Consider the following 12,876-nt stretch of genomic DNA (forward strand, 5'->3'; position numbering starts at 1 on the left):
TAACTGCTTTTCTCTTGCTGCTTTTAAGATTCTCTCTTGATCTTTAACCCTTGGCATTTTAATGATGATGTGTCTTGGTGTGGGCCTCTATGCTTCCTGGACTTGTAAGTCTATTTCTTTCACCAGGTAGGGGAAGTTTTCTGTCATTATTTCTTCAAATAGGTTTTCAATGTCTTGTTCTCTCTCTCCTCCTTCTGGCACCTCCATAATGTGAATGTTGGTACACTTGAAGTTGTCCCAGAGACTCCTTACACTATCTTCATATTTTTTTATTCTTTTTTCTTTTTGCTCTTCTGATTAGGTGTTTATTGCTTCCTCATATTCCAAATCATTAATTTGATTCTCAGAATCCTCTACTCTACTGTTGAATCCCTGTAAATTATTCTTTATTTCAGTTAGTGTATGCTTAATTTCTAACTGGTCCTTTTTCATGTCTTTGAAATTCTAAGATCCTTGAAAGTCTCACTAAGTCCCTTGAAGCTCTCATGAAGATCCTTGAGCAACTTTATAACAGTTATTTTGGACTCTGCATCCAGTAGTTTACTTGCATTCCTTTCATTTGTCATATGTTTCTTTTTCTCCACATTTTGGCTGCTTCCCTATGTTTGTTTCTATGTATTAGGTAGAGCTGCTATAGCTCCTGGAATTGGCAGAGTGGCCTTGAGTAGTAGGTGTCCTGTAGGGCCCAGTGGCTCAGCTACCCCAGTCACCTGAGCTGGGCACTCTAGGTGTGCCCCTGTATGGGCTGAGTGCACAGTCTTGTTGTAGTTGAGCCTTGATTGCTGTTGTCATCACTGCAAGGAATTGACCTCCAGGCCAGCTTGGCTGTGAGGACGAGCTGCGACTACAGTGGGAGATCTGCTGTGCAGGAGACACCCCAATGGAGCAGGACTTGCTTCAGTGGGGCTTTGGTGCTCACTGAGTCTGCCCCTTGAGTGTGTCGCTTGTGGATGTGTAGAGTTGTAATCTAGTATGGTATGAAGCTATCCACTGGGTGCACTGGCCCTGGGGACTCCCAGGTGGTACAAAGTCAGCCCCTGCTTAGGGCTTCCTGGTTGGAGCTACAGAGCAAACTGCAGATGGCTGCTACTTGTATTGGGCTTGGAAGTACCCATGGAAGGGCCATCTGTGAAGCAAGGCAGGCTGGTGCTAGTGCCAGGTCTTGGGCCTCTTATTGATAGGTTTGGGGCATGCTGTCACCAGCTGCTGCTTGTTTGAGAGATTTTAGAAAAGTCCGAAGCCTGAGCCAGGACAGGCCATTCATATGGGAAAGCTGCTACAAACAGCTTGGGTGGGGCTGCAGATTGGATGGGGCAGGGTCTCAGGGAATCACTAAGGAAGAGTGAACAGTGTGGGCCAGGCTGATGGAAACTCAGATATGGCTGCCAGTCAGCTCTGCCACAGGAGAGGTCCCAGCACAGGATCAATGACCCCTGTGCACACCCCTGTCTGGGAGAAAGCTGCCCCTGAGTTCCTGCCCCAATGCCAGATAATCCAGTTTCTCCCTATATGTCCCTGGATCCCCAACACCTCTACCCCAGCGCTGGAGCTCAGAGGAAGTGGAACAGTGTAAGTTTGTGTGCCAGCCCTTTAAGAGGGACTGCCTGAGTCTCCAGCAGCCTCCATGTCACTCAACTACAATCCCCGCTAGTTTTTACAGCCCGAAGTTATGAGGACTTCTCTTCCCAGCTCTGGAACCCTGGATTGGAGGTCTAGTGTGTGGCTGGGACTCCTTGCTTCTCATGGTATGACTCTGCAAGAAAGATATCCCTCGCAATTAAAAAAAAACACCACACGTGGGTGTCGGACCAGACCATTCAGTGCCTTTGCTCCTCCTGATGTACTTTTTTCTTTACTTCTCTAGTTGTTGGACTTCCATTCAGCCAGATTTCAGGCAGTTCTGAATGACAGCATTTACTTATGCCACCATCTTGGTTCTCAGGATACAAATATTTAAAGAATGTTTATAGTAAGAGCTGCTGCTGACACATACACCGTCTGATTTAAACATTAAAACCACCCTGTGAGGAAGCTATTACTGCCCCCATTCTTAAAGATGAGGACACTGAGGTTCAGACTGAGTAATGTGTCCCCAAAACACAGGTGGTGAGTGCTAGGCCTGAGGATGAGACCTGGGCTTGTCTGCCCCCGAGGTTGTGTTCTTGGTGCCATTACAGTGCTTGGTGCACAGCAGGTTGTAAAGAAAAGGCAGCTATTGGGACTCCGGCAAAGACCCTCCTGAGCCTGACTCAGCAGCTCTGGGATGAGGCATCATCATGTCCATTTTACTGGTGAGGAGGCGGGGGCCCAGCTGATTTAGACTCCTGGAGTTCAATAAAAAGCCCATTTTCCAGAGGCATATACCTCAGTATATTTATGGATAAAATTATATGCAGTCTGGAATCTGCTTCAAAATAATGCAGAGCCAGGGAGGATGGTGTGGTAATGAGATGAAACAGATGTTGGATTGGCCAGATGTTGAGAACTGTTGAAGCTAAGTCATGGGTACACAGAAGTTTACTATACTGTGTTCCTTATTCTTGTTTGTTAGAAACTTTGCATAATAAAAAGCAAGAGCAAAAAATATCACCTCATCTCCAGGAAAATGTATAAGGCGGAGGTGGGTCTCAAATTGAGGTGTGTTCTGTTCCCAAATTCCAAGTTCTCTCCACTCCACTGTAACAAAGCATTCTTCCTTCTTTCCATCCTCACTACATGGTCCAGCTGCACTAGGGGACTGGCATCATTCTAGAACCCAAAGTTCAGGGCATCTAAGTTGGAAACTGCAAGGCAACCTCCACGGAGCATCGTATGGCGGCAGCCCACACTGCTGTAGGGGTGCAAGGGAAGGGTGAGCCCTGCTGCCTGGAGAGTCTAGGAAAGGTCTTAGAAAGGAAGCAGGACTTTGGTGTGAAAAGGATGTGAATGATGTGAAGGAGAATGAAGGGCTAAGAAAGAGAGGAGGGAGGAAAGGAGAAGTGCATGTAGGTGCATAGGCAGGGGCTGCGCAGGCTGAGCTCTGCTTCCTCGGCTCCCTTTGGGTGCTACTGCAGCCCCCACTGGTGTCCCTTCCACCAGCCTCCCCCCTCTTTTTTTAAAAATATATTTTATTGATTTTTTACAGAGAGGAAGGGAGAGGGATAGAGAGTTAGAAACGTCGATGAGAGAAAAACATCGATCAGCTGCCTCCTGCACAACCCCCACTGGGGATGTGCCCTCAACCAAGGTACATGCCCTTGACTGGAATCGAACCCGGGACCCTTCAGTCCGCAGGCCAATGCTCTATCCACTGAGCCAAACTGGTCAGGGCTGTCTCCCCCCTCTTAAGCTACCCTCCACACTGTCCCAGGATGATCTTCCCAAACAGAAATCTGATCACATCTTCCCCCTGTGCATTAAAAACCTTCCTGAGCTCCCCAATTAACTCTAGACAATATTTACACTTCTCAACCTGACACTCTGGGTGCCTGTCACTAACCAGCACTCACTGCCACCTGCCCGCTTGCCAGGTCCCCACACAGATACCCAAAGCCAGGGGTCTAGCTGCCTCACACACCTGGGTACCTTTTCTCTGATGTTCTCTCTTCCCAACATGCCCTGCCTCCTGATAAACTCCTGTAGGACCAGCTCAGATGTCACCACCTCCCTCTGCCCCAACAAAGCACACACCCACTGTTATCAGGACACCCTCAACCTACACTTGTTTGCTTCCTGATGAGAATGTGGGCTCTGGGTCTAGAGAGGCCACCCTTATTGTTCCCCATCTACACAATGGGTGACCAATACCAGGTATCTATTATCACTATTGATAACTTTAAAAATGCAGCCCCTGATCAGACAGGTAGGGGGCCTGGCATGGAGCATTTACTGGGAGAGGCTGCCCCATAAGGGCGACAGGATGCTGAGCAGAGGGCTCAGTCCTGACCTTAGCTGAGGCCACCTTACTGCTGTGCTCTGCAGGTGTCTGAAAAGCCCAAGGCTGCAGGAGGCTTATTTAGTGCCTTAAAATGCTGTAATAGTTCCCTTCCAAAGGTTCTAGACAAATGGAAAATGATAGTGACAGCTTTTTGCTCCCCTCACCTCTATGGCTACAAACCTAAAGACTATGATCCATGGGATCAGGGATTTGGTGTCCCAGAAGCAAAGACAGGTCACAAGATGAACTGGTCCAGACCATCTGCTCTGGGTAGGGAAACAATCCCATATTCAGTTATTCTCCCTGATGCACCTGGCACCTGCTTCTCGTGTGGAAATCTGGAGCCAACACATGATTTTTATTTAACTTAGAATAAAACCAATGTCTCCTACAAGAAGAGGCGAAAAGCTGAACACAAGCATGCCAACTTGCAGGGAACTGAGGAGCTTCTGGCAGGGTTACGAGAGACGGACCCACAGCCTCTCAGGAAAGGGGCATCTGTGCTCTCCATATTAAATTCTTAGCAACAAGGGTTAACAGAGGAAAACAAAAGCTCCCAGAGATTTTGCATCATTGCAAATAGAGAAAAACTCAACAGGCCTAGCGCTAGAGAAGCTTCCTCCTCCTACATTTTTCATGAGCCTGCTGTTCCTGCAATGCCCAGCACCAGGCTTGGCCATTTCGGCAGAGCTGCACTCCTCTGCTGCCCCACCACAGTAACCCTTCATCCTCGGGAGCCAATGAGAACGTAGGATTTTCCATTCATCATGGCCGTGGGCACCAAAATAGCTCATCTGACCTTTGTAAATATCAAACAGTGAATTTAAAGCAGAAACTGGCAAAAGGTAATGCGGAAGTCTTTAGCTTTCCTTTCAAGGAAGATTTGTCATTAGCCAAGAAACAGACTGCCTATAGGACCAACTCAGTTAAAAATTGGGTAGAAACAGTCAAACTGGAAGTGAGGCAGCCGCCAATGTTTACACACACACACACACACACACACACACACACACACACACACACACATATCTTTGTGAATTATTTAACATATATTAAAAATATATATGGCTCAGAAATCTCTGGACACTGGATTGAACTAGAAGTGTTCTGAGGGAGCATACACACCACCATAATGCCTGACACCAGCTGGACTCCATCAGGCAATAAAGAGCTAAAACTCCCACAAACCACAGGCCCGCCATTGAGGAGGCCCTCTCTTAGGAGACCAGCATTACAGCAGATCAAACTCATGCTTAAGCTTCATCACACACACACCCATTTCCTCTCTATTTATAGGCCTGTAAATCTTACTCAGTCATTGATATTTTAGGAGAAGTGACCCCTTAGTGTTGCATGGAGATTTCCTTTGCACAGCTATAGTTCAGCACTCCCCAAACTGGATCCCAAGTGATCGCCATGAAATGCAGGGCTCGGGGTTCTTTCTACTTAAAAAAAGTAATTACAGAAAACTAAGGAACGAAGAAAAAACAAGAAAAGCTGCTTATAAAAGCCTGCCACCACCCTAATTCAAGTTTTAATAGCAACTTTATTGAGATATAATTCACATAAAATAAAATTCACCATTTTGAGGTGTACAAATCAGTAGGTTTCAGAATATTCAGAGTTGTGTAACCATTCCCACTTTCTAATCCCAGGATATTTCACCATCTCCCAAAGAAACCCTGTATCCATCAGCAGTCACTTCCCATCCCCCTCACCCCAGGCCCTCAGCCACTAGCCTGCTTTCTCTATACATAAACGGGCCTAACTGCACGGTTCACATAAATGGAATCGCACTACATGGCGTTTGTGTCTGGCTTCTTTTACTTACCACAGTGTTTTCACCTGATTCGAATGTTATTTGCACTTTGTTAGGTTTCCTTTCCATCTTGATTCTTATACATTTAAAGAACACTCCTTTACTAACTTTACAGTCAGGCGTGGTTTTGCTGAACAATGAGTTATTAACCCTCAGCTGGCACTGTAGGTCCAGGAGCTGGAGGAGGCCTGTTTTGTTCTCGACACGTGAGCCCACCACATTGGTCTAATTTTAACAGAAAGGACCTGACAGTTACAAAGATCGGAATAGTAGCACTACCAGCCTCAGGATAAGCACGCAAAGCGCTCAGCACAGTCTGACGCAGGAACGGCGAAGCACTCAAGGACACGACGTTAAACAGAAGACAGCTGCCACCCTGGAGCTCTCTGTTTTGCAAATGTTATGAGCTAAAGTATGTGTCCCCAAGCCCCCACACTTGTCAAATTCATGTGCTGAATGTGACTGTATTTGGAGAGAGACTCTTTTTTAAAAAGGTGATTATGTTAAAACTAGAGGCCCGGTGCACGAAATTCATGCACGGGTAGGGTCCCTACACCTGGCTGGCAATCAGGGCCAACCGGGGCCTTCGGCTGTCGGCCGGGGCCTCCCTTCCCTGGCTGCCGGTTGCCGGCTGGGGCCTTCCATGTTCCATGCCGCCCCCTGATGGTCAGCGCACATCATAGCGAGTGATCGAACTCCTGGTCTCCCGGTTGAACTCTCGAGGGGACAATCTGCATATTAGGTTTTTATATATATAGATGCGGAGATTAGAGTGGGCCCTAATCCACTCTGGCTGGTGCCATTATAAGAAGAGGAAATTTGAACACAACCAAGAGACTCCAGGGATGCTTGTGGACAGAGTTAGATCACGTGAGGACACAGCAAGAAGGCAGCTGTCTGCAAGCCAGAGAGGCCTCAAGAGACCAAGCCTGCTGACACCTTGATTTTGACTTCTAGCCTCCAGAAGTATAAGAAAATAAATTCTGTTGTTTGAGCCCCTCAGGCCAGTCTGTGGTATTTTGCTCTGGCAGCCCTGGCAAACACTGCATTTAATGCCTCATATTTTAACTCATAAACACACTTTAAGTAGTAAGACTTATCCCCATACCATGAGGAAGCTGAGGCTTACACAGGCTAATAGAGCTGAGAGTGAAACAAGAGTGGGATTTCAAAACTTTTGTTCTTTCCAGAAAGTACACATGTTGAAATTTATTTTTAACTTTTCAGTAGCTGGGAAAAGGGGGAAGACTATTAAAATAAATAAATTGGTCGTTCTAATTTTAAAAAGCTAGTATGTACTCCTCCCAGTATACACCTTCCAAATTCAACATGCATTCATTTCAGAAACATTTTTGAGGGAGGGAAAAACATTTCGTCAAGTGCTATACATGCACATCCAATTTGAGCTAAGAGACAGGTAGCAGTCCTGACAGGAACCTGAGGCTCAGAGCACTGAACGCCTGTCTTCAGCACAGTCTGCCTTCCATGAGTTTCCTTCTGAAAGACCAACTGAACTCAATCCTGTTCACTGGAGCCCAGCAGTGCTGAGTGCTCTGGGTTCCAAGATGAATGCACCCTAGTCCCTGCCAGGAAGGGTGGACAGTCCAGCTAAGAAAGGCGACAGCTCTCAGGGAGCTGCGAGCACACCAGGAGGTGCCTTCCCTCGCGGAAGCAGCGCCAGAGCACAGCCTGCCCACAGCCCTGCAGCTCTCCCTCGGTCCACACCCTCTCCCTCTGGAGCAGCAGTGATGGAGAGCAACGGGAGCCCTAGGGACCATTTGGCTCTCTCTCCCTCCCTGGCCACCTTGCCTTGCTCACATGACCTCCCTGCCATGCCCTCTGGACCAAGCCAGCCTGGCCATGTGGTGTGGGCATGCTGACTGGGGACAGGGGTGGGATACAGACCCAGGCCTGTTCACAGTAGGTAGTGGGCAATCCAGAAAGTGACAGTGCCAAGGAGGGGCCAAAAAACCAGAGGGGACTGTTCCAAAGACCAAGTAAATGGGGAGCTCAAGCCAGAAAGCCAAAACAGGTGGAAGCCACGGGACGTCAGGGCCTGGGGGCACCTGCAGAAGACCTGGCTTCAACTGAGTCAGGGACCCTCCATGGGGGCTCCATGCCATGCGTTTCTCACAAGGTGCCTTCTACCCCAGCTGCTCTTCCAACTGCCTCTCAGAGGCCCCACACCCACCTCTTCACGGTGCCCAGTGCTGCTCTAGCGTGCCTGCCAGGAAGACCCAGATCCCCAGCAATGCTGCTTCCCTGGCGGTTGCCGGCTGGGGCCTTCCATGTTCCATGCCGCCCCCTGATGGTCAGCGCACATCATAGCGAGTGATCGAACTCCTGGTCTCCCGGTTGAACTCTCGAGGGGACAATCTGCATATTAGGTTTTTATATATATAGATGCGGAGATTAGAGTGGGCCCTAATCCACTCTGGCTGGTGCCATTATAAGAAGAGGAAATTTGAACACAACCAAGAGACTCCAGGGATGCTTGTGGACAGAGTTAGATCACGTGAGGACACAGCAAGAAGGCAGCTGTCTGCAAGCCAGAGAGGCCTCAAGAGACCAAGCCTGCTGACACCTTGATTTTGACTTCTAGCCTCCAGAAGTATAAGAAAATAAATTCTGTTGTTTGAGCCCCTCAGGCCAGTCTGTGGTATTTTGCTCTGGCAGCCCTGGCAAACACTGCATTTAATGCCTCATATTTTAACTCATAAACACACTTTAAGTAGTAAGACTTATCCCCATACCATGAGGAAGCTGAGGCTTACACAGGCTAATAGAGCTGAGAGTGAAACAAGAGTGGGATTTCAAAACTTTTGTTCTTTCCAGAAAGTACACATGTTGAAATTTATTTTTAACTTTTCAGTAGCTGGGAAAAGGGGGAAGACTATTAAAATAAATAAATTGGTCGTTCTAATTTTAAAAAGCTAGTATGTACTCCTCCCAGTATACACCTTCCAAATTCAACATGCATTCATTTCAGAAACATTTTTGAGGGAGGGAAAAACATTTCGTCAAGTGCTATACATGCACATCCAATTTGAGCTAAGAGACAGGTAACAGTCCTGACAGGAACCTGAGGCTCAGAGCACTGAACGCCTGTCTTCAGCACAGTCTGCCTTCCATGAGTTTCCTTCTGAAAGACCAACTGAACTCAATCCTGTTCACTGGAGCCCAGCAGTGCTGAGTGCTCTGGGTTCCAAGATGAATGCACCCTAGTCCCTGCCAGGAAGGGTGGACAGTCCAGCTAAGAAAGGCGACAGCTCTCAGGGAGCTGCGAGCACACCAGGAGGTGCCTTCCCTCGCGGAAGCAGCGCCAGAGCACAGCCTGCCCACAGCCCTGCAGCTCTCCCTCGGTCCACACCCTCTCCCTCTGGAGCAGCAGTGATGGAGAGCAACGGGAGCCCTAGGGACCATTTGGCTCTCTCTCCCTCCCTGGCCACCTTGCCTTGCTCACATGACCTCCCTGCCATGCCCTCTGGACCAAGCCAGCCTGGCCATGTGGTGTGGGCATGCTGACTGGGGACAGGGGTGGGATACAGACCCAGGCCTGTTCACAGTAGGTAGTGGGCAATCCAGAAAGTGACAGTGCCAAGGAGGGGCCAAAAAACCAGAGGGGACTGTTCCAAAGACCAAGTAAATGGGGAGCTCAAGCCAGAAAGCCAAAACAGGTGGAAGCCACGGGACGTCAGGGCCTGGGGGCACCTGCAGAAGACCTGGCTTCAACTGAGTCAGGGACCCTCCATGGGGGCTCCATGCCATGCGTTTCTCACAAGGTGCCTTCTACCCCAGCTGCTCTTCCAACTGCCTCTCAGAGGCCCCACACCCACCTCTTCACGGTGCCCAGTGCTGCTCTAGCGTGCCTGCCAGGAAGACCCAGATCCCCAGCAATGCTGGGGGCAACTAACTCGGCAGAACCGAGGGCTTGGTGCAGGGACAGCCTGGGCTCACCTCTGACCAGAGGCTGCCCCGGCCCCCGGGCTCCTGACTGAGACGGGAGAATACACTGCAAAGCGCCCCTTCCATAGCTCAGCGTCTCACGGCTGGGCTCACCTCTGACCAGAGGCTGCTCCGGCCCCCGGGCTCCTGAGATGGGAGAATAAACTGCAAAGCGCCCCTTCCATAGCTCAGCGTCTCACGGGACAAACACGCCTACCTACTCTGACCTGTGCAGGATGGAGAGATGGAGAAAGTTCACTGGGACACCTGGGGTGAGGACAACAGTGGCTCTGCGGTCCGAAGACACGTCTCAGTGAGTGTGGCATTTGAGCCTGGCCTCACAGGAGGAACAGAATCTCACTACATGAGCAAGAGAAGCAGAGGAGAGGACCATCGTGGTGAAGCAAGGGCAGAGCGAAGGCCCAGGGGCAGGCAGCAGCCCTGAGCAGGGGCACGGTCCAGGGTGGCCAGAAGCTACGAGAGCACTCCCCCAGGAGTGAGCTGTGGACCGCCGGGGTGGCTTCAGTGACCAGGGAAGTGTTAGTAACAATGGGTCAGTTCTCCTGAGGTTCTCCTATTCTTCCAACATTTCGAATGTTCCCTATTCTAACAAGGGCTGGGCCTCAGCTAGGGCCCTTGGGAAGGCAAAAGGATTCAGCTAGAATAAGCTAGTTTTGATTTCTCTGCACTTACCATTTTTATGTTACTCTGGATGAATGCTAAGTGAAACTGGTTTTCAATTTATAATAGTGATAAAGGCCCTTTACAAGTAAATTTGCCCAACTAAAAAAAGTGAGTCAATATAAATAAAGTATTTTATAAGTAACAGCACAGGTGGCTCAGAGATACTTCAAAGGGATACTTCCCACACCAGGTCAGCCCAGCCAGGTCAGCCCTCACCATGCTGGTCAAAGGCGGCATCAAGTGCATGATGCCTGCTCTGCAGCTCACGGCACCTTCCGCTTGCCCGGGTGCAGTCCTTGCCATTTGACTATGGCTCCGATTCGACTCTCAGACCAAGCGCTTCTTAAGCAAGAAAATAATCCATCATTCCAGCTTATAGACAGGAGTTTATATTCTGATTGGAGCTGGTGCCCTCATGACGCTGGTGGATTTCCTGGGCTGCTGTGAGGATGTACAGGAGCCCCAGTGCATGCTGGGATTGTCTTCTTCTTGGTGATATTTGCCTTTGAAATAGCTGCGGCCATCTGGGGATATTCCCACAAAGATGAGGTGACTAAGGAACTCCAGGATTTTACACGAACACCTACCTCAAGCTGAAAGCCAAGGACAAGTCCCAGAGGGAAATGCTAAGCCATCCACTATACGTTGAATTGCTGTGGTGTGGCTGGGAGAGTGAAACAATTCATCTTGGACTTCTGCCTCCAAAAGGATATACTCTCAAGCATCTCAGTGAAGTCCTGCCCTGAGGCCATCAAACAGGTCTTCCAGGACAAACTCCACATCCTTGGTGTGGTGCATGAGGGTTGCCATGGTGATGATTTGGGCATGATCTGCAGTATGAGCCTGTGCTGTGCTATCCCCAGGAACCGAGAGGTGGTCTGCAGTCAGCTTGTATTCCTGAGCAGGAAAGTTTACCCCTGGAGATTGTTGGTTATTTCCTCGGGGTTTTATTTTTGTTTTGTTTTTTTCCTTTTTGCAACTAACTTTAATATTCATTCTGTATTTCTAAACAAAAAAAGTTATCTTCTTAATGATTCATCCAGTATTGATAGTTGAGAGATTAGGGGATTTTGTTTATAATTTTTGGTTGCTTTTTGTTCTTACTAGTATGTTAAGCAGAAATGCTACAATGAAAGGTACTATATTTGCTAGACTCTAGACAAGATATTGTACATAAAGAGAATTTTTTTTGTCTTTATATTTAAAAAGGCTACTCAATTTAAGCAGATTGTAACTTATGTTGAAGATAATTTGATACATAATAAAGGGTTATTACAATTTTAAAAATCATGAAGGTAGTCCCCAGGAGTGAATGGAAAGAGCGATATCTAGAAGCCCAGGCTCCAGCCTCGGTGTGCAGGGAAGGGAAGGAGAAGAAACAGCAGTGTTTTCTCACGGGGGCTCATCTTCACCTCTCTGGGGAGGATCACTGGAGTGGCATCTCAGGGATCTTTTGGAACCAATCTCTGAGCAGGTGCAGTGGCTTTAATGTGGGGAAAACCTGGGTTCAAGTCTTGGCTCTGCCACTTCCTCCCTGGCATGTAAATAACAGCCCCACTATGAACCAGAGAAAATCCTGCTGCTCTCCGGTGGCTGCACGGGGAGTGAGCAGAAGCCTTCCACAATGCAATTCCCTCTGCACTTACTCCCTTTCCAGCTCTGCCAGAGAACTGCCTCTAAAATCCAGTCTCTGGGCATGTTCATCAGATCATTCAGACGCTAATTAGAAGATGTACAAGACTCCTGATTTCTGTTTATTTCACTGGGTTAGAGACCAGGAAGGAGACTGTGGATTCTCAAGGCTAAGTCACGCAGTAACATGCAGGGAATGTGAATATGAGCATCAAAGGTTACTACTCTGGAGCAGCAATAGAGAGATGTGGTTCCCTCCCAGCTGGCAGGCAGACGGGGAAAAGTAATGAGACACTGATACCAGGTGTACCGGTTAATAATGCGGATTTTTCTCAATAGATGGAGTTAAACATATGTTGATATATATGCGATTTGACATGTATGCTATTTTGTTGTATTGACAGCAAGCTTCAAAACTTCATGTGTCAAATTTTCTGAAGGTGTTAACATCATAGATATTTTTCTGCTTAAAAATTTCGTGCCAAAAAAAAAGACCATTTGTGGGAAGTTTTAATTCATTACTTTATTTTGAAGAAAAGTGCTGCTGAAAGTTATCGTATACTTCGGGAAACTTATGGTGAACATGCTCCATCTCAAGATACCTGTGAACACTGGTTTAAATGCTTTAGAAGTGATATGTTGATGTGAAAGACAAAGAACGTCCAGGTCAACCGAAAAAGTTTGAAGACCAACAATTACAAGCATTATTGGATGAAGATGTGTGTCAAACTCTAAAACAACTTGCACAAAGATTAAACGTTGCTCAGCAAACAATTTCCGATCGTTTACAAGCAATGGGAAAGATTTTAAAGGAAGGAAAATGGGTGCCACATCAACTGAACGAAAGACAAATGGAAAACCGAAAAGTCATCAGTAAAAT

At 47.9% G+C, this 12,876-nt stretch overlaps 1 pseudogene; it reads left to right on the forward strand.

The window, feature by feature from the left end:
• The first annotated feature begins 10,490 nt into the window (after nucleotides 1-10,490).
• Nucleotides 10,491-12,343, forward strand: LOC106726757 (annotated as a pseudogene).
• The last annotated feature ends 533 nt before the right edge of the window (nucleotides 12,344-12,876 follow it).

The sequence above is a fragment of the Myotis brandtii genome, unplaced genomic scaffold (genome assembly GCF_000412655.1).
Source record: "Myotis brandtii unplaced genomic scaffold, ASM41265v1 scaffold314, whole genome shotgun sequence".
Lineage (NCBI taxonomy): Eukaryota > Metazoa > Chordata > Mammalia > Chiroptera > Vespertilionidae > Myotis > Myotis brandtii.